Below are 21,672 nucleotides of genomic sequence, written 5' to 3'. Positions count from 1 at the left end.
TTTGTTTTAATACAATCAATATAAAACAAGGCTGGAGCCTGAGGACAGTGTATCCAAAATAGTACAAGTGCAACACCTGAAGTGTACTTGAAAATTTGAAATAAATTTGAAGATTCAGAGCTTACAGATCACATGGCTAGATCAGTTTCATGCAGCACTTAAAGTATATTCGACTCATTTTACTTTACATCTTTTAGCTTTCACCAGCACATTAATATCAGAAGTCACATCCTGAGTGGCAACCAACTTCAGGATGTGATTCAAGTTCTTGTGTGAGCCTAGAGCGCAGCTTTGGTTTATTTATACTCATTACAGAGGAAACTTGCTCACAAAGATAAGTTTATTTTAACTCTACATTGTAAAGTATGAAAATATAGTTTACACAACCATCTCGCGGGCCGGATCTGGCCCTCGGGCTGCATATTTGACACCCCTGGTCTAAGGAGTCTCCACTAGATTTTTTTCTGTAAGTAAAATTATATTTATGTATTTTAGGTCACTGCCGAGCTGAGCTTAGATTTTAACATGTGCTGTTTAACCATGAAATTTAAATGTAACAGGGTAAAACCCAGTTCATTTAACATAATGCTGCACTTTAGGAAATGGGTTGAAATATAACATGTTGGTGAAGCTGGGTTCCGACTTTCGGCTTGTGGAGCTCTCGGGATACCTCTGTTTTCCACCCGGTTCTCTCCTCCCCGCAGCTCGGCGCATCTCTGTCTGATCGCGGCTTCTGTCTGCTGCGCGGGCTGCCGGCTTGTGGAGCTCTGGGATGGAAACCTTTCCACCCGGTTCTCCCCAGCTGTCAGCCCGGCGTATCTCTAGTCTGACTCAGAAGCTCTGGTGTTGTGCACAGTTAACTCCGGTTGTAGCTAGGTTGCTACCTCCGTTAGCTTAGCTCCCACCTCCGCATTAGCTTTGGGTTAGCTTCAGGTTAGCTTGTAGCTAGTTCGACCGGGTGTCGTCAGTTAATCCCAGCCTTACAGCCCCACCCTCAGCTCCACTTCTCTTCCCTTTTATGGAATTGTCTGGGCTTGACGAAACCTGTGACATGGTCAAAATGGCGGTGGTGGCCACCTCCTATTTTTATTCAAAAACGTGTTATTGGAGCATATGGAAACCCATTGTCCAATATTTATATGTTGATGAAAAGAATCCGTTTTAAAAAAAGGAGTGTTCATCCTGTTCACAAACCATCTTTGTTAGTGGGTCACGAGTCGTCATTTGACCAATCACAGTCACGGAGACAGCTAGGCAAAACAGTGCGGTAGCCGGTATCGCTGTGCTGCTCCTACTGTTGTTTCAACATCTCACAGCGGTTGGAGCTTCAAGTTCGTAAGTCAAACAAAGTCCTCTCCAAATACTACAGTATTCTGTGAAGAACTTTTGCAGGTTTTTCTCTTTTCACTTTCAGCCTAAACTGATATTTCCCGAGGCTGGTGTTCTTTTTTGGGGGGTGAGTTGAGTTCAAGTGTTGGGTCAAAAACAAGTTTCCCAGTAATTAGACAGGTTCTTCCTAAACCCAAAGAAGATTCTGACACAGACAAGATGCTGCGGTTGTTGTTTCAGATACATTCAACCTAAATTATTTTAGGCACGTCTTCCCTACATATATTATATAAGGGATTTGAAATTAAGAAAAAAAATTTACTTGGAAAACAGTATGGAATTGTTTTCAATGAGATGTTGATAATAGTGGGAAAAAAAAAACAAATAGATCTAAAAATGTTACTGGTACTTCTACTATCATTCTGTTGTGGATAGTCAGCACAAATATTCAAAGAAATTAATTTAAATGCTGTTCAAACCCTATTTTTATGGTGCCTATCTATATTTAATAAAATCGGATAATTGTTTTAAAGAATTTTAACTAAAGTTACTCAGAGCCACTGTAGAAGGTCCAAGGAGCCTTAGTTAAAGTCCATCTTTTAAGTTGTTTTAAAACCTTAACCCTCCCACTGTCTTTATGGGCGACCCCGCGAGGAAAGTTAACCATTGAGCAGGATTGATGGTTTATCCCTTGGCAGGGGTGAGGTGGTGCTCACTCCTCACCCCTGCCACATGGACCCAAGGCATAAACCGTCAACCCTGCTCAATGGTCAACTTTCCTCGCGGGGTCACACGCATCAGGACAGTAGGAGGGATAAACATCTTTCTTTTTTTCTTAATTCAGTAGCGGTGGTGCTCGATGCCATTATTCCGTGGGAGAGGGGCAGTGCAAGCTACAGCAGCGTGTTCATGTATGGTAATACCCTGCCGCTTTGACATAACAAAAATCAAGATCACGGTTTTGAGAGAGTGTGCACATGAGGTGCATGTTGGCGAGTTAAAGAAGACAAGGATAAACAAACATTGCTCTTTTAAATATTGGCTTCTAGGCCAGTGTACAATCATTAGCAAACCATTATATACATGTAAAATCAAATCACTTTTATTGTCACGTCACATGTGCAGGTACACTGGTACAGTACATGCGAGTGAAATTCTTGTGTGCGAGCTTCACAGCAACAGAGTTGTGCAAAAATACAGTAATGTAAAAACAAGCAAAATATAAAAATGGCTAATCTAAGTAACAATATGTATAAGTTGTAATGTATATGCATTACTAAATGTGTATGCTAGTATATTATTTTTTATTTATTTATTTTTTTTAATATATTGTTCTACGTGTGTGCGTGTGAGTGTGTGTATAGTGTGTATATACGTGTTTTACAAATGAATGAGTAAACAATAAGATAAGAGACATAAAATATACAGAGGCTGATATGTGCAAAACAGTGGCATTAATGTACAGTATGGAGTGTGTAATGTTGGAGTTTCAGTAGTGAGGGTGAGGTGTCTGTGAAGTGTTCAGCAGTCTGATGGCCTGATGGAAAAAGCTGTCTCTCAGTCTGCTGGTTCTGGACCGGATGCTGCAGAACCTCCTTCCTGATGGAAGTAGTCTGAACAGTTTATGGCTGGGGTGACTTGAGTCCTTGATGATCCTCCCCGCTTTCCTCAGGCACCGCTTCCTGTAGATGTCTTTGAGGGAGGGAAGCTCACCTCCAATTATCCTTTCTGCACACCGCACTACTCTCTGGAGAGCTTTGCGGTTGTAAGCGGTGCTGTTGCCATACTAGGCGGAGATGTATCCAGTGAGGATGCTCTCAATGGCACAGCGATAGAAGGTCCTGAGGATGCGGTGGCTCATGCCAAATCTTTTCAGTCTCCTGAGAAAGAAGAGGCGCTGCTGTGCCTTCTTCACTGTATTTTCCGTGTGCACTGACCACGTAAGATCCTCAGCCAGATGAACTCCAAGGAAACGGAAGCTGCTCACCCTCTCCACAGCGTCACCATTGATGGTGATGGGGGTGTGTATTCCTCTGCACCTCCGGAAGTCCATTATCATCTCCTTTGTCTTTGTGACGTTGAGGGTGAGACGGTTGTCCTGACACCAGTGGGTCAGGGCGCTGATCTCCTCCCTGTAGGCCGTCTCATCGTCGTTGGTGATCATGAGACCCACCACCGTGGTGTCGTCCGCAAACTTCACAATGATGTTGGAGTTTCTAGTGGCCGTGCAGTCGTGGGTGTAGAGTGAGTACAGGAGAGGGCTCAATGCACACCCCTGCGGAGCACCAGTGTTCAGTGTGACGGGGGATGAGGTGGTGCTGCCCAGTCTGACCACCTGGCGTCTGTCAGACAGAAAGTTTTAACATAGAAAGATAAACATTTCAGGTGATGACCCCTTTAAAAAGTTCACCCAAAAACTGGAGTCTACATGTGTTCAAATTTTTTCTAAAGCTCACATTTTTCATCATGTGTGTGTTTGCATGTCAGGATCAAATTCTTGTGTTTTTTTTTACAGAGTGTACCATATCTGACGAACGCGCGTCACAGCTTAAAGAATGGTTAAGAAACCATTGCCAGCTCCTCAGTCAGGTAGAGAACTACATGCAAGACACTGCAGTCTACAGGGCTAAGTGCATTAGGGACAACAATTGGACCATCTACCAGATCTTCTAAGAATTCCCTCACCTAATGAGAAAAGGCATGGTAGGTTTAGGGAAATAATAATTATCATGTGATGATGATGATGATTGTGTTTTATTAGTATGCCACATTGAATTTGTTTAAAGAAGGTTTCCTATTTTGTAGATTGCACATGACCTTCTTATCCTGCATGGGGACGCTTCATCAAAGTTGTTTGAAACTTGGCTACCCATTTATGCGGAGGAAATCCTGTACCTGTAAAGACGGGAGGGAAAGCTGATCTCGTCCCTGGATGGGTTAACACAAGGTAATATATTCTTGCTTGCCATCTTTGCAATTGTCAATATGGTTTGTGTCAATGTAAGGTTTCCCCAACGAAGCTGGTCTCCCTCACTGGGCTATTTTAGTCCAACTAGTGTTGAAAGCCTGCAACAAGACCCCTAGTCTAACTGATGGGCTCATTACTCACCTGGGCTGTGATGGACTTTCTGTAATAGCGCATGTGGCGCAGCACCACATCTGAGCCATTGTAGGGAAAACACTGTGCAGTGCTCGTCTCTTACAGATTTGTCTCCACCAATGTTCACTGGTCCTATAATTTTAATGTATACTGAACACAAATATAAACGTGACCAGGGTCCGAAATTTAACACTCGCCACTCGCCAAATGCGAGCAAATTGCTCCATTTGGCGAGTAAAATTTTGAGCTCTATCTGCCACATAGCGAGTAAATGTTTGCACCAAATTAGTTATGTTTATCAGTCATCTTCCGTGGATTTCTGATACTCCTCCCACCTGCATGCAACGAACATAAACGTACGTGAAACGTGAGCGCTACATCCAACATCATTTCCACCTATCCCATTCAATCAGTTTATCAAGTTAGCAGTTAGCGTCGTGTTAAAACTAGCGGTGAAATGTGGCGGTTTTTAACTGGAGTCAGCCAGCCTTCCAAATGAAAACTCGTCGAACTGGAAGAAAAACCACCAGGACCAGTGGCAACCAGAAGGTTTTGTGAAAAGTGGCGAACCGGAGATGGCGGAGTCGTGAGACAATGGCTGTGTCTCAATTCAGGGTCTGCATCCTTCGAAGGACCCAGCCTACTCGCCCGACGTGGGCTGGGTCCTCCGTCGGCCGAGTAGACCGGATGTTAACGGCTGTGAATTTGGACAGGCCTAGCCTTCGTGAATTCCCGCCTCTCCCTCGCCGAACGTTCCGTCGCCTAGCAACCATGGAACCGCTGAGCAGAAGGGAGAAAGAACTTCAAATGATGGAGCTGGAAGTTTTGTTGAGCTTTTTAATAATTTCCTTGGTTCCGGAGGAGTTAGAAGACATTTATCGCCCGCGAAGGCATTTTCTATTGCTCAGGCTGAGACGCAACAGTGAACAGGTAAAGTAATTTCTACTAAGTAGACTTTACCTATCGGCTATTGCTAGTTTAATGGATAATTTTAGCAACTTTTTACAGGTTGTAAACAGACTCCGTATTAAATTCAAAACCTATACTCAAATATAAACTACAACTTCAAATCTTTTATACTTACTCAACTAAAAAAGCTCCCCACCTAAAGAGTTACTCAAGTAAGAAGAAAAAAATGTGAAAATGGCTTAAATAAAAAATAATAATTAAAAAATATGGATATCATTAAATAACAAATAACTGTTAGCAGAAAGAGCACATTACATGGAACCATCAATTACCTGTAGAGGGACATCTAGTGGACAAAAATAAGAACTTGTTATATGACTTACAAAACTTAATTACAGAAAATTGATCTTTTGGCCTTCATTGCATACATTCTTCAAAAGTTAAGTTTTTAGAAATTTGAAAGAATAGCATAAAAATGCACAATATTATCACATTTGCATTGAGAATAATGTAATGTTTTATAAAAAATTGAAATTACAGCTTTGAAATGAAACTTTATTTTTTCTGTATTTCTCTTTAACCAGACTAGACCCAGATACTGCAGGATTAACCTGAGTCTCCCAGTCCTGGACCGTTTCTTCAACCAGCAAGACCCGAGACCAGACTTGCGTTTGAGCAGGGAGTCCCTTTCAGTGCTGCTGAATCTGCTGAACTAAGATCGGCGTCGTGGTTGGGGTGCCACAATTGAGACTCTGGTGTTTCTTTTCTGGTTGGCAAGTGGAGCATCTGACAGGGTGGTCTCCAGATCGTTCAGGATTCCTCGTTCGACAGCACTGCATCGTCCACAGAGTCACGGAGGAGGTTGTGGCCATTCGCCACCAGGTCATCCACCTTCCAAAAACCCCTGAAGACCTGGAGGTGGTGTCCCAGGGGTTTGCAGGGCTGGCACGGCATAGAGCTTTTTTAAAGCTGCAGGTGCCATCGACGGCTGCCACATCAGGATCAAGCCTCCAAGCGGCCCTGATGGTCACTGCTACAGGAACAGGAAACTGTTCCCCTCTATCATCCTGCAGGCTGTGTGTGACCATCAGGGCCGCTTCATCGACACCTACATGGGCTGGCCGGGGTCGGTGCACGACTCCAGGGTGCTCCGCCACAGCCCGCCGTACAGACAGTCAGTCTACCCTCCTCCAGGGCACTTCATCCTCGCAGATGGTGGGTACCCATGCCTGCAAAGCCCACTCATCACTCCCTACAAACGTGGGAATCAAGGTGTGGCTGCCCAGTGCTTTAACAGCCATCATTCCAAAAGCACGCTCTGTGATAGAGCGTGCTTTTGGAATGATGAAAACCAGGTTCAGAGCCATCTTCCTGCAAGCGCTGGAGGTCCACCACACCTTTGTGCCTCACGTAAGTGTACGAAATGTGTCTTTTCTCATTTCTGTGAAATATATTTCAATTAATTAATTTATGTATTACAGGTTGTTACCGCTTGCACCATCCTCCACAACATCTGCCTCAGTGCTGGAGACTTTGTGGCGGCGGAGGATGAGCCTGAGGAGGATGGTGGAGATGATGAGGGGGAGGCTGGTTTGGAGGATGTCAGCGGTGCACGCTGGCGGGACCAGCAGTGCTGTGAGGTGTCTGCCCTGGAGGAGGTTCCACTGGATCATGACTACTGTTAACAGGTAACAAATGAGTCAATTTACATTTTTTTAAATAGTCTTAACATTTCACCAATAGTATGTAGATGTTGTATTTATCTCCTATTTCTCTATTTATGTTTCAGTCTTGGTCACGTAGCAGCCGTCGACAGCCAGCCCTGCAAACCGATGGATGATGCAGTGGACAGTCAAGACGCATCTTGAAGCTCTTTCTGCAGACCACCCAGTAGGATGCTTCACTTGTCAACCAGAAAAGAGCAGCCACGGGTCTCAGCTCCAGCACTCCATCCATGACATTCATCTGTTCAGCAGATCCAGCAGCCCTGTTAGAGACTTCCTGCTTCAGAGTTGTTGAAACGGTCTTGGAAATGGACACTCAGGTTAATCCTGCACTAAATATGCATTTTTGTTATTTTTCTTTGTCAGATATTTCTCTTATTTTGTATGTTTCCCTTCATGATTTTGTGTATATATGTTCAACCATGTTCAAAGAAAATAAAGTTGGAAATAAAAGTGTTAAGTTTGATCCATTTCTCCATTATTTTCTCAATTACATTTTTTTGTTTAATACATTTAACAATACAGGTTATAGGAAAGAATCTTGAAGTTCATTTTAATACTGTTTCAAGACATCCTCAATATTTTTAATATGTCACTGCAGCTTCCTGTTGTCAACATTTACATGAGTGATACTGGTACTTTTAAATAGTTGACCACTATTTGACCACTATTGCCTCTAAAAGCACTGTGGTGCTTTTAGAGGCAATTCAAATGCACCCACAATAGGCTAAATTTTGTTTGTTTGTTTTTTATTAAAATGATCAAAATCACACACTTAAACAATGTTTTTGGGACTGTTGGAGAGGTAATTCAGAGAAAATACTTTCGACAAGCTGAGCCTGAGCAAAGATGAGATAATAGTTTTTAATACTTTCTAAGGGTCTTAATTTGACCAAAACCGATTTATCACCTTTTAAGGCTTTTCAGACCCAGCGGATACCCTGTAATAGTAAACAATTCACATTTGTAAACAAAAATAAAATTCAAGAGTTTAATACAGAACTGATTTTATTCAGATATTTCTTTTAAATGTACATGTTTAATCTTTATTAACCATTTTTTCTAGCAAGCCTGTCAAAATTCTCCCTTCTCTCCTGCTCTGCCTCCCTCTGCAGCCTCACGTCCTCCCTGATCAGCTCCAGAAGCTGGTCATCGCTGTCCCTTCTCCTTTTTCTTCCTCTTGGCTGACCATCTTCATCCTCACTCTCCTCCCTTTCCTCCACTGCTGTACTTGACCCTGGAGTGTCCTCACAGATAGAGGCAATTAGGACAGGCGGACTGGTTGAGGGTCTCTGTCCTAATACCTCATCCATGAGGTGAAACCAGGGCCAAGTAGCAGCAGTGGGCCTCCCACTAACCCCCTCTCCTGACCCTGGATACTTGCAATCCTAGATAAAAAAAAATGTCAGTTTACACAAATAACTACAAACCTGTTTAACCTTTTTAGATTTAGCATGTATACATGTTATATTTTTCCACACACATCTACATACTTTATATTTTTTCTTTAAATTATCCCTTTTTTTTTTTTTTTGCCTGGATGGGGGTCACCTTCCCCTGGATGTCCATTTTCTCCAGAATAGTCCTAACATGTAAGAAAAGAAACAGGAAGAGAAAAGAGGACAACGGGTTGTTCCTTTCATGTTTTCGCAGAAACAACTAAACTCAAACGACAGTTTTTAAAAGATGAGATGTTATTGTACCTCCATGCCACAGCCTCCGAATACTTCGCTCCGGTGAACATGTGGTCCATCTCCGCCCTAAGCTTACTAAACTCCCTGGTTTTGTCTTTTGTCCCTAAAATACAAACTTCTATTAAAATCAGGGGGAAAACGTAGCGGGAGAAGTGCGACACCGAGCGGCCGAACATACAAGCCAAGACCGCAATACAAGCACTTTTACTGTAACATTTCTAACTAAAATAACGTTCATGTATCACAAAAAGTCCTTAACCTAACAGTTTTCAAGTTTAAACTGACATTTATATGCGCAATCCTCTCCGACAGCTCCCGCTTCACTGTCCGCCATTGTTTTTAAATGCCCGCAAGGCATCTTGGGAAATGTGAACCATTGAAGGATCCTTCATGCAGGCGAAAAGAAGGCCGAATTCGTCGACCACATTTGAAGGAGTCTTCGAATTGGGACAGGCCTAGTCGCGGCGCTGTGACGTAACCGGCCGACGAAGGATGCAGACCCTGAATTGAGACATAGCCAATGGCCACGTAGCGTTGCTGCCTTTCACAGACACTTTTTCTGCTCGTGCTGCAAACAGGATAGCCGTCTTCTATCAACTGTCCCTCGGCATTCTTCAAATATCCAAAAAATGCCCATACTTCCGACTTTGTCTTCTTTGAGGGATAATAAATGTCCCGAGTGCTGCCATCACCTCTGGCCATTATTTCAGCTTTAGCTTAAAGAGCAAGTCACCCCCTGCCAGATTCTTACTCAACTCCCACTTCCTGTTTGAAAAATGCAACAAATGCTGTTGCCTAGGAGACCGAGAGGGCAGAGCCACTAACAAATACACACACTCACGACATTGTGACATCATAATGTACCATCTAACATCATAGTGTACCTCTTAGCCAATAGCGATGGCAGATTTAAATTCAAATGCAGTGCAGAGTTTTTACCTGACGACGGTGCAACATTGACAGTTTTAGGCAGATAATTTAAAATTTTACTAAGATTAACTAAAGTGCCAAATTATTGACTGAACGTGTCTACGGAGCAATTAGACACTCATTTATATAGTTTATCAACAAAAAAAAGTTGATTAGAGGGTGACTTGCTCTTTAAAGAAAGTTTTGGTCGTAAACAACAAAATGCGCATGTGCCGCCGGCAACTTCAGCAGATGATACGGTGGCTGGTAAGGGTCACCGCGCCTACAGCGCAGCCACGGTAATCCACCGAGATAATATATATATTTTTAAAACAAGACGGTTATTATTATTGTCAACTTTTTTACCGGGGTTTACTGCTACACCGGTTACCGTGACAACCCTAGCCCTGACACACTTTCAGATATTCTCATGCTGCAGCTGTGTTCTCCAGAGATCAAGGACTGTGACCCAAATGAGGCTGTAATGCTTTGGCACAAAGACGGTGTCAGAAGCAGGAGGCCAGACTTCATGGACAGAGAAAACAAGGAGTCTGACTAGATTTCAATGAAAGAGTTCATAAAAACATCTCTAAAAATAAATAAATAAATAGTAAAAATGACAAAAGAGTTGTCTTTCTTAATAATTGATGTTTTAATTATTTTGTCACTCTGTTTGGAATCAACATAATATAGAATAACATGCTTTAGGTAGATCTAAATCATTTAGAATTTTGGCCGGTAAAAAATATGCTTGGCCGGTAGATTTTCTTCATCTACCAGCCAACTTGGCCGGTGAGTAAAAAATTTAATTTTGGACCCCGAACGTGACACTTTTGTTTTTGCTCCCATTTTTCATGAGTTGAACTCAAACATCTAAAACTTTATCTACATACACAAAACACCCATGACTCTCAAATATTGTTCTGAAATCTGTCTACATGTGTGTTAGTGGGCACTTTTCCTTTAACATTAGGAACTGAATTTGAATTACTCCAGGTTGAAATGCAATTTTCAGTTTTAGCAGCAAATTTAAATAAGCTAAACTGAACCTGAGGAGAGGGGGGTGAAAGTGAGCGTTTGGAGGGTCAATTTGCAGTAGAATAAAATGCACTTTCAAACCAAATTAATCCATTTTCAAAATACAAAACTCAATTTCAATTTAATGACAGTTCCAAACTGAACTTTGAACTTTACCCTCTCAATAGGAAATCTTTATTCAACTTTCCAGTGTCAAACTGGTAGCATTTATGTTTACCTGCCGCTCCTGCAGTGTCACACTCTTAAAACCTCCGGGCGGAACGCAAACAATATCAATGCAATTTTCATTGCTACAGTAGTGAAAGACGAGCGTCATCCAGCTTGGCTGTGGTTTGATGTGCCCTGTGGAAATGTAATATTTTATTTTACTTATTGTCAGACTTACCAATAGCGTTGTGTAGTTTGTGTCCAAAGCACCGGAGGTTTGGCCATCCGTTAACTTTCAGGGCTTTAATCATGTTGGTCCCACTGTCAGTCGTCATGCAGGATAGACGATTCTCAGACAGGTTCCAGCAGTCAAGAGCGTCTCTCAGTCCTTTGGCGATAAGTTCACCGGTGTGGTCCTCGGGAAAGTATGACGTTTGGAGGGAAATACTACGTAAATCTCACACATTGTTAATAAAATGCATCGTTAAACTCCTATACGGCTGCATAGTTCGACTGCTCCACATGTCGGTTGTTGCCGAAAAAAAGGACCGCTCCTCCAGTTGTCTGCCAACTTTTTTGCGTGTCTGTAGTGTACAGTTGCGGCAAGACTACTTCACTGAGATACTTTCGGCTGGGTAGCTCATACCTGGGATCCAATGTTTTCATCAAATTTATAAACCCCGTCTTCTCCACGATATATATGGGTGCCATGTCTTTTGCTAGATACAAAGCGACCGCGTCGGTGATTGTAGTCCACCGGGCCCCTTTCTTGTCATATGCGGTCCCCTGTGCGAACGATTCAGCTACAGTTAGCTGTTTTTTAGCCACTGGTTCTTGGTCACTGCGGCTTTGTTCGTCTCGGAGAGACTGGCATTTTTCGTGTTTGGCTTGATGCCTCTGTTTAAGGTGTTGAAACAAGTTAGTGGTGCTGCTGCCTTTGATTGCGACGGGTTTTAGACAAAGGTTGCAGCCTGGGGTCTCTTGTTTTATGTCTGTTGCAGCAAACCCATACCAGTTCCAAACAACCGATGATTTTATCCCTTTCTTCGGAACAAACTTCCCACTCTCACCGCCGTCACTGGTCGCCATTTGGTCGCTAGCTGTCTGTTGTTTTGTGTGTTATCGCTTGCTCGTGGGTGGGGAACCTGATGCTACGAGACCTCCGGAGGGCCAAAAAGGCGCCATTACAAAAAACTCAATTTACCTACTTTATGAATCGCCCGCAACAAAAAATTTGAATTAATTCATTTGATCGATTTTTCGCCCAGCCCTACCATTGGTGAACTCAGCCTGAGGCAGTTGCCATCCTAGCTCCCTTGCTTACAAACTTGGCCGTGGCCACAGTGCAAAAATGGTTCACCACACCTTTGAAGAATGTAACATGGCCTTCATCCACCATAAACCTGTAAGTCTTCCAGTACATCTAAAGGCAAACTTTTATCTTTTCATTAACATATACCTGTTATTCTTTGGCTCATGAATGTGCACACGCACACACACACACACACACACACACACACACACACACACACACACACGCATATCCAGATTTGTTATTCTATACTTCCAAATATAGTCAAGTCATCTACAAGCTTGTGTTGGTCACTTTAAAAACATCTTAGGCTTTTAAAACAAGGCTGCAGTGCCACTGAATGATCGCCTCATAACCACACCATACTGACTCAGAAGTTAACATATTTATATGTTAATACTTTTGTGTTTTGATCCATTCAGACCTTGCTGTACGGTTTTGGTCCATTAGAAGTAGAATTATAAACAATTAAAGTTTCCTTTTTGTCAGAACCGCATTAGAATCCAGATTTTTCTCTGGATTAAACTGGGGATGAATATCGGTGTCGGCCAGTCATTTTTTTACATATCGACATCGGTTCGATAAATAAAACCAGGCCGATATTAACAACCGATATTTTTTCCATCTTGTTTGCCTGTTTCAGAGGGTGAGGGGTGTGATGAGTGATTATTTAGTCATGTGAACAGTGAATGAAATCATCTCAGAACTGTAAATGTGTGTGTTGTGTGTACATGATAATGTAAATTCAGCTTAAAAATGTTCATTCTATACATAATCTGCTGATTTTAGAAGCATTAATGTCAGTATATCGGTATCGGCAAATATCGGTTTTCGGCCATAACCGTGATCTTAATATCAGATATTGGCATTGGCCCAACATTTTTCATATCAGTGCATCGCTAGGTTAAACTAACAGGACTCCCTCAGCTGACGTCACTTGGTTTGGCAAAAAAAAATCTCTCAGAAATGACTCTTAAAGCCTAAATTATGCATGTGTAAAAAAATTTTTAAACGAGTTTTTACTGTGTTTCTCTAAACATTTGTTCATGGGAGTCTCTAACCTGAATTGTGCTCTTTAAAATAATATTTTTTCTTGTGAGGACCAGGAAAATGCTTGTCATAATGTCTTTTTTAAATTCTGCTATACTAGTTAAATGATAAATGGCCTTTGTTAGGGAACATTTGTAATGCAGCTTTTACCGTCACATATTATAAATAATTGTAGTGCAGTAGTTACACAAGCCATATGCTCTGCTTAGTGTGTTTATAACTCGACCGAAGGTCAGAGTGGCCTCCTGAGGGTTGTTTTCCGCTGATCAGCTCCTTTCCCTGGGTGAATGACTGGACACACAGATGGGAGCGGAACCAGACGGATAAACAGTCAAATATCACTTCTTATTTCACTTATCAAGGAATGTGCTGATGTGTGTGCTCTGTACTGAATAAAAGACGCTCAAAGGGGGTCTACTCTTTGAGATTTGTCGAATTCCACACCAGGTTGGTTTGTTCTTGGTTTTCACATTTCTCCCTCTGCAGAGACAAATAAAATGTTTCAGCTTTCACCTGTGCTTGTGATTCACTCTAGGTAACCTGTGCTGCTAAAATAACCCAACATTTGATATAGCATCTTATAGAGCCCTGGAACCCCCCCGAGGCACTTTACAACACAGTCAGTCATTCACCCATTCACATACTGGGTAGCCATTGCTGCCCTGGTGTGTACTGACAGAGGCAAGGGGGGGTTAAGTGTCTTGCCCAACATGTGCCAAATTTCCTCAATCCGATTGAAATCTTGGTTGATCGGAATTTCCGAATCTCTGTTCACATGGACACGAACTGAAATGATCCGATCATGCCGTGCGTACATATGCACCAAGCATTTAATCCGATTAAATAGGTTGAGCATGCGCAGAGTTGCCTTTCCCAAAGAAAAATTTTAAACAACCGCCATGAAACGAAATGAAAAATGTAAAAACAGAAATAACTATTCTTCCTGCTTTCCTGATCCATTTATTCAATTTAATATTTTTATTTAGCTCATAGAAGTTACGTTTTCTTCAGTGAATAACTGCAGATATATGCTTTGCTGCATTTTATTGTTGATTAAAATAAGGGAGGGTTATGTCTCTGCCTCTTGATCAGCTGGTCCGCGGGTCTGAAGTGACAGCTGTGCTGTTGCGCTGCGCTGCGGCCATAGACTGTACATACTGCACAGGGGGGGGGGGGGGGGGGTTAGACTCATGTTTTATTACTGAGCTCTGTTGTGGCTTATTAATAATATGTGACAATCAGCTGAAACTGTTGAGAAAAATCTGTTCAAACAAAACAACAGAAGATGTTCAGAAAGTTTAGAAGCCTGTGTTCTTCATTAACGAACCGCATCTCAGGTCATCTGCTGTTTACGTGCTACGGACTTTACCGTTGTCCAGAGTATTTAACCGAGGACGTTTTCCTACCCAACATCAGCCTCCAATCAGGTCTGTAAAACCCATATTATCCTGTGTTCTTTACAAGCGCGTCTCCATCACCTGCTGCAGAAGCTGCTGCGTTCAAAGCTGACAGAAACAGGGATCCGTGCGCTGCAACCCCTGCAATAAACCTGCGTATTTCCAGTACAGATTTGAACATGTTTGTCGAATGATTTGTGCAATAATCAGATTTTTATTTTACTTCCACAAAATGCAAGTTCTGAATTAAATATTACTGAGATGGGGACGGCTTGTCGTCGGATTTAAAAGCCGCCGCTCGTTAATTACGCCATCATTTTTGAAGTCAGGCAGTCCAAATGACAGCGGAGAGGCCCGCTCGCTGTTGCACACATGCGCAGTGGGCATTATTTTACCCCAAAAACCGAATGGCTGTGTACATGCAAGTCAATCGGAATGATGAACGGAATAAACCACCTCTCTCAATCGGATTGAAATTTCAGTCTGATTGGGCCGAATCGGATCAGAATATTCTGATTGACATGTTTACATGCAGAATTTTTGATCTGATTGGGCATTCAATCCGATTAAATTTGTGCATGTAAACGTGACAGCGACAAACTGAACGGGGCTTGAACATGCAACCTTTTGATTACAGGGCAAGCACTTAACTCCTGTGCCACTGTCACCCAGTTGATGTTGGTAGACATTTGTTCCTTACTCACTCATACCTTCTCACCTGTTCGTCATTATGCTTTCTTTCTCTGTTTTTTAGCCTGGAACCAACATGGTGGAATACCTCCACGAGGACAAGACATCAAGACCATTCCCCTACGTCCTGACATTGGGAAATGATAAACAACATGTGTCTCAAGCCTTTGTCATCATTGCTGGTCAGGCTGTGGAACATGACACACTGCTTCAGGCCGTCGACGCCTGATAAACTGCATTACAAAATGTTCCCTATCACATGTAATTGATGATAATGTCATATGTAATACGAACACTATTAAAAACAGCTTTTACTGTCATATGTAATAGATGATAATGTTGGAAAGCACCTAATGCAGCTTATGTTGTCACATAATATAAATCAGGGGTGTCAAACTCAGTTTTGCTCAGGGGCCACATTGAGGAAAATCTAGTCTCAAGTGGGCCAGGCCAGTAAAATTAAAGTATGTATAAATTAAAAACTGCTTCAGATTGTTTTCTTTGTTTTAATACGATCAACACAAAACAAAGCTGGAGCCTGAGGACAGTGTATCCAAAATAGTTTAAGCACAACATCACTATTAATAATAAAACACCTGAAGTGTTTTTGAAAATGTGAAATACAAAACAAAAAACCCAGACTATTCCTCAGTAATTCAAATAACTGATTCACAGATCACATGGCTTATCAGTTTCATGCATGTCTTTGACTCCTGATACCTGACATCTTTTAGATTTCACCAGCAGTTGAATTGAAAAATGAAACCTTATTTTCAGACTTTACATTGTAAAGTCTGAAAATAAGGTTTACACAATCATCTCGTGGGCCGGATTTAAACTGTGTGCGGGCCTGATCCGGCCCGCAGGCCGCATGTTATGTTTTGACACCCCTGATATAAATGATAATTGTAACTGATTGTAGTGCAGTCAAGACCTATGCTATTTTTATATCACGACTTGATGTCAGAGTGACCTTTTGAAGGATGTTTCTTAAAGAGTAAGTAACGTCTACATTAACTTTTTTTTTTGCTGATGAACTGTATAAATGAGTGTCTAATAGTGTTTTGAATGTGTGTATTCATTATTTTAGCATTTTGGTGCATTTTCTTTAAAAATTAAAAATTCTGCCTAAATACCACAGTATAGCGCCACCTTCAGCTTAAAACATAGAATTTGAGTCATTTTGAATACACTTTGGCCAATGGAAGAGTAAGATACTACGTAAACCAGTAGAGTACTACGTAGCAGCTCTGTGTCAAAGTTATAAAAGCAACGAGAGTCTCGGCCACGCCTTGTGGCGAGTTGGGAGTTGGATTTGCAAGCGAGTGTAGGACGGTTAGCGGTAGTTCAGCATTAGCATATAGCATTAGCATATCCTAGTCTTTAGCATAGCTTTTAGTGTTATACATCCTTATTTAGTGTTAGCTTGGCTGTTGGATATTGTAGTTTAGTTAGTGTTTGGCTGTTAGTGTAATTAGGAAAGTAGTTCGGGTTTAGTGCTCCATATCAGTATGGTGAGAAGGTGTAGTGTAGTATGGTTGCGGTGGCTCTGTGGGGTTGCACTCCTTTCTGCTGGACTTAGAAATTAGGCGCCAGTGGTTGCGCGCAATTGGTGTCTGGAAAACATTCAGCTCCCACCTGGTGCTGTAGTTTGCAACCAGCATTTTACCTGCGATTCTGCATGTCTCCATTTGAAGAGGGAGGCTGTGCCCACCGTGGCTCTTCCGCGATTTAGATGCAGCCCACCGACTCTGCTCCCCCACCACGGCGGGCTACAGTCTGAGGTGAGTCAGCTAAATAAAGTTTTAACATCTTCTAAAGACTATTTCCTACCTAAATGCAAAGTTTGAGAGACGTGGTTCACTCCATTTAGCTAATATAAGCCTGCGCTGCCTTCGGGCTGATTTGTCAAGTTCACAAAATGTGGAACGGGATGTAAGTTTAGAATCAGCGGCGAATCGGGACATATCTCGAAGCCCTGGCCGAGGAAACGGTCCACATGACTATGACTGTCAGGCTCAGGGAAAATTCGGGTTGTTTTTTTGTCAGTCGGTAATTCTGCAACAGTGACTCTTACTGACGCAGCACTAGTTGACAGACAGCATTACAGCGTGAAATCCAGCTTGTGAACAGGTTCCGTGAGGAATTCTGTTCAGGAGGTCGCATTTCAGGCTCTCCACATCATATGCGACTGACTTTTACGTTATAATAACATCACACACTAGGAATGTTATAAAGCGCCTATATAGGACAGTTTCTTTTGTATATTATCTGACTTTATAAACAACAATGTGCTTCTATTTTTTTTTTCAGGCTAAATCTACCCAAGACGTTGGCTGTCAGACTGATTTAGCTGCAAGAATGCACTTGTCCAGGCTGACGTGAAGCCTTACCGGCATAGCAAAGGTGAATTATTTTTAATAATCTTCTATGTAAACATTTTATTATCACCTTCTAGTTTTAATTTGTTTTACAGATTATTGTTACACGTGATTTTATGCTCTTTTAAAGATTTATAAATGTGCTGCTTCTTTGTTTTTTACATAGCCACCCAGAATAGAGCTCACAGCCTCAGTGTGTCTTGTGACATGGGGACCATGACAGAAATTCATCTTCCAGAAAGTCCCAGAGCAGCGTCCACACCCCTGAAAAGACCAAGATGTGAGGTGTCTGCTGTTGATTCCAGCTTCCACCTCAGTGACAGTGCAAGCTCAGTGAGCTGTTCAAGGTAAAAAAAAAAATTAAAACATTTCAGAATTTTTAAGATATCAACAATTAAATAAGTATGTGATTACATCATGGCATCATGAAGGAGGCTACTGATTCTGGCCCTGTGACACTTGGTGGTGACGTGTGAGCTGATTCACCTGGTAAATAACTTTTACATTAAATATTTTGTTCTTTGCTATCAAAAGTAAATGAACTAATAACCTGCATTATTGCAGGACACTCAGCAAAATATGGACTCTACACCATGAGGCAGGCACACGTTAATACTCTATAAGAGCACATAAGGTGAGCAACACCACATATTATTATTGTACACTGTCCTGGATTTGTTTTCTTTCTGCATCTCATCATTAGCCTGGCTGATCACCTGATAACTCCTGTCATCTGGTTATGACAGCATGAGGATGTCCTCACACACCTGTAACCTATCAGCTCATCTGGCAGAATAGAGAGAGAAGAGACAACACCACATCTCCTGTTCCTGGAAAGCCTTCAGCCTTCCTTCGATGACTGAGAACCTCCATCAGCTCTGTCTCCTGTCTGCCTACAATTATTATAATAAATATTGTGTTTGACAAGTTTTTTGTGCTGCCAAATATCTCATTTTGATATTTTAATGGATATTTATAAATTACATTAATTGAATTATCACATTGGTGCATGTTTAACTAGCTCTATTCTGATGAATTAAACTAGCACCTCACTGTTAAAAGCTCGTTTTAATTTCAAGCATGTTTAAGTATTTATGGACATGAACAAAAACAAGAAATATATTAATTGAGATTTATTTAATTAATATAACAAATAAGGGGGAAAGAGTCATTGAAAGGCACATTCTTCTGGAAGCTCCTGATCCTGACGACACCAGAGACCAGCTGCAGACACCAGAGGATCACCTACAACCGAGAGAGCAGCTAGTATCAGTAAATGAATAATGAAATCAGGGCAGTTTGTCTGCCATCTTCTGGTGTAAATTAGTAACTACATGAGGGAAAACATTTGTTGCTTTAGTTCGTCACCAGTATCACACTGTTTTGTAATTTGGACGTGATTATGCTTTGTTCCTTTTTTTAGGACACTGACGGTGAAGACAGTTTGTGGAGTGATGTTCCAGTGGGGATCCTCTGCCGTGAACAGGATATTTCAGCACACATGCAGTCCCTCCACCACCATACATCCTCAGTGGGAATCATCTTGGAGGGCAAGATTGTGATGGATGCCGAGAACCTGCCCCAGGCCATGTACATCCTCTTTGGACTTACTTATGCACTGCATCCTGGGACGTAATTTTGGGGGGGTCACGGGTGGGACATGTCCCCCCCACTTTTTCAAAAGGCAGTTTTGGTCCCCTGCACTTTTTTCCGTCCAAAAACAATATTACGCTCCATTAAATGGATTTGGTTGAGCACTAGGACCGAAACGGAAACCGGTTTCCTACTAGACCCGCCCAAAAGCTAATCTATTGGCTCTGTTGATACTTGCTAACGTATTATTGGCTGTTGCTGCTGTCACTCAAGTTGTAAACAGTCAGAACGTGCTCACGTTGTTTTGCTAGTTTGGAGCCGCTAGGGAACACCGGTACTGAGTCACATCGTCAACTAGACGCTGTGTAATATCAGAGCTCAGCTCAGCTTTCATTACATAACATTTGAATAAGTGTTCATTTGTGAGTCTTTGGTAGTTAGGCACAGCCAGGAGGCAGCATGTCAAGAAAATGAAAAGTGGATATAAGAGACTTCTTTCAAAGTCAAAACGTAAGTTGGAACATGTGACACCCCTGCATTAAGCTCAGACTCACCTCCTCCTTCACAAACATACTCAAAACTAACTTTTACAAACTCATCTCCTCCACATAACTGACTCCTCAGACACAATTTATTCGTATTATTATAATTATTATTTATTTATTATTACTATTATCATCATAATTATTATTACTAGTAGTGGTAGTAGTAGAAGTGTAACTTCAAAACTTTTATCATTTAACTTTATTGTAAACTTATCTATTGCAATGTATATGTTCACATTAAAAAGCTCTGAAAAATGAACAGTATCATCATCGTCAACAGATTTCAACAGATTTTTTTAAGCTTAATGTCAAAGATGTACACTTTTCATTAGATTTATCTTATTTTTTCCATTTATTTTGTGTGTGTTGAAATGCAACAACTGTTTAAACACTTTTAAGGGAAAAAAACATTTAATATGTTTTTATACACTCAAATGTTAGGGTGATGATCATGTGTAAAACATTAGTTCAGCATGTCCTCTAACACAGCAAATGAAATAACGGCCAGATCTCAGGAGGGACCGTTTATGTATAAATAATTTTTATACTTTTGACTAGGCCTGGGAAAGTAACACATTTTGCTGGACGATATTTTGTCCAACAAATTGTTGATGATAAACGATATCATTGTCAACATTATCTAGACCAAAATAACCACTAATATAATGTTAATATTTCATAATAATGCAAGTACGCCCTTTAAAATGCAACAAATAAACCTTCATTTAACATTGAAATGTCCAGAACCAGAACTTCTAAATGAATAAAAATAACAAACAAAAATAAAATAAAAAAGGAATCTCACTCCCTGTTAGAAAATGTTGCACCAAAAACAATAAAAAAAGACCCAAAACAATAAATACAATGGCCTATCCATTGTCAACAGCCAAAACTGCACTTCAATAATGATAATAAATAAAAATAATAAGAGTTGTACATTTTTTAACTTTGATATATATATATATATATATATATATATACAGTTGTGGTCAGAAGTTTACATACACTTGTAAAAAATATAATATAATGGCTCTACTGAGTGTGCCATTATTTCTAAAACTCTGATTTTTCTCTGATAGAGTGATTGGAACAGATACTTCTTTGTCACAAAAAACATTCATGAAGTTTGGTTCTTTAATGTCTTTATTATGGGTTAACAGAGAAAAGTGATCACATTTGCTGGGTCACAAATATCGTGACATGTCAAGGGGTCTTTACATAACACCCCCCACCCCAAATCCGCACAAGCCTGCTGTGTCCCCCCCACTTCTGAAATCAAAATTTCGTCCCTGACTGCATCTCAACTACCCAAAGTACATGAAAAACACATTTGATTGTCACGTTGTTGACAACATTAATTAGAGCACATTTTAAAAGGAGAAAAGTGCAGGACAAACTAGAATGTCACTAACTAAAAAGTAAATAATGAGGGGGAAAATCATTAGAGGCGGGAGGGGGATGTAAGGGTGAGGTATAGAGAAAGGAGGAGAGTGCGGTTTTGGATGTGTATTTTTATGTATTTTTATAGTTTTAATTTATCACACCCATACATGCCTTTTTTAAAATTAAATTTAGAGAAACTTTTGGTTCATGTTCATGCATTCCCAAATGTTAAGAGGAAGGGGCTAGATAGGAGGTGGAGGGGTACAGAAGAGGGCCATCGAAGAAAAATAAAAAGTATTCAGACTTTTTTCTCAGAATTCTGACTTTAACGGAGGAAAAAAGTCATAATTCTGACTTTTTTTAAACTTTTATCTCAGAATAAAAAAAAACTGAATTCTGAGATTAAAGTCAGAATACTTTTTATTTTTCTTCGGTGTCCCTAATCCTCTTCCATGGAGGGGAGAGTATGGG

At 41.0% G+C, this 21,672-nt stretch overlaps 2 long non-coding RNA genes across 3 annotated transcripts; both read left to right on the top strand.

Annotated features, from left to right (window-relative positions):
• Positions 1-1,236: 1,236 nt before the first annotated feature.
• LOC107377285 (uncharacterized) lies at positions 1,237-15,515 on the top strand. 2 transcript variants are annotated; one of them, XR_011517221.1, is made up of 4 exons: positions 1,237-1,335; positions 3,845-4,032; positions 4,135-4,276; positions 15,364-15,515. It is a non-coding gene; the product is annotated as an uncharacterized lncRNA (long non-coding RNA). The 2 variants fall into 2 exon arrangements; XR_011517220.1 differs by lacking the exon at positions 15,364-15,515 and adding an exon at positions 5,923-6,113.
• Positions 15,516-17,847: 2,332 nt separating this feature from the next.
• Positions 17,848-18,607, top strand: LOC129165184 (uncharacterized). Its single transcript, XR_008564580.2, has 3 exons — positions 17,848-18,169; positions 18,245-18,314; positions 18,427-18,607. It is a non-coding gene; the product is annotated as an uncharacterized lncRNA (long non-coding RNA).
• Positions 18,608-21,672: the final 3,065 nt, after the last annotated feature.

Source organism: Nothobranchius furzeri, chromosome 2 (assembly GCF_043380555.1).
Source record: "Nothobranchius furzeri strain GRZ-AD chromosome 2, NfurGRZ-RIMD1, whole genome shotgun sequence".
In the NCBI taxonomy this organism is placed as follows: Eukaryota; Metazoa; Chordata; class Actinopteri; order Cyprinodontiformes; family Nothobranchiidae; genus Nothobranchius; species Nothobranchius furzeri.
The sequence above is the reverse complement of the archived record's forward strand: the minus strand, read 5'-3'. Positions and strand labels throughout refer to the sequence as shown.